Source organism: Myotis brandtii, unplaced genomic scaffold (assembly GCF_000412655.1).
Source record: "Myotis brandtii unplaced genomic scaffold, ASM41265v1 scaffold532, whole genome shotgun sequence".
NCBI classification, from domain to species: Eukaryota; Metazoa; Chordata; class Mammalia; order Chiroptera; family Vespertilionidae; genus Myotis; species Myotis brandtii.
Genome location: NW_005369955.1, coordinates 607,231 through 607,531, shown reverse-complemented (window position 1 = coordinate 607,531; position 301 = coordinate 607,231).

Here is a 301-nt window from a genome sequence, read left to right as displayed (position 1 = left end):
CGCCACCTGCCCGGTGCCAGAGAGGCTCCAGGTGCGAGGTGACAGGAGCAGGCAGGTTTAAGGGAGGCTCATTCCAACCGCCCGCGTGTACTGGGGGGCGGTCTGCAAACGCGCACGCACCACACACTGCGTTTCTCCCAGGAACAGTGCGTGCGCTCGAAGCCTTTCTACAGCAGCACCTGCTAAACGCCCCGAAACGAGCGTGTCTTCCTGTTAACTCGAAGGAAAGAGAAACTTTAAAACCACACACACTGATCGGGCAGCACTGCCCGGGTCACACCCTGAGACCATCCCGGGGGAC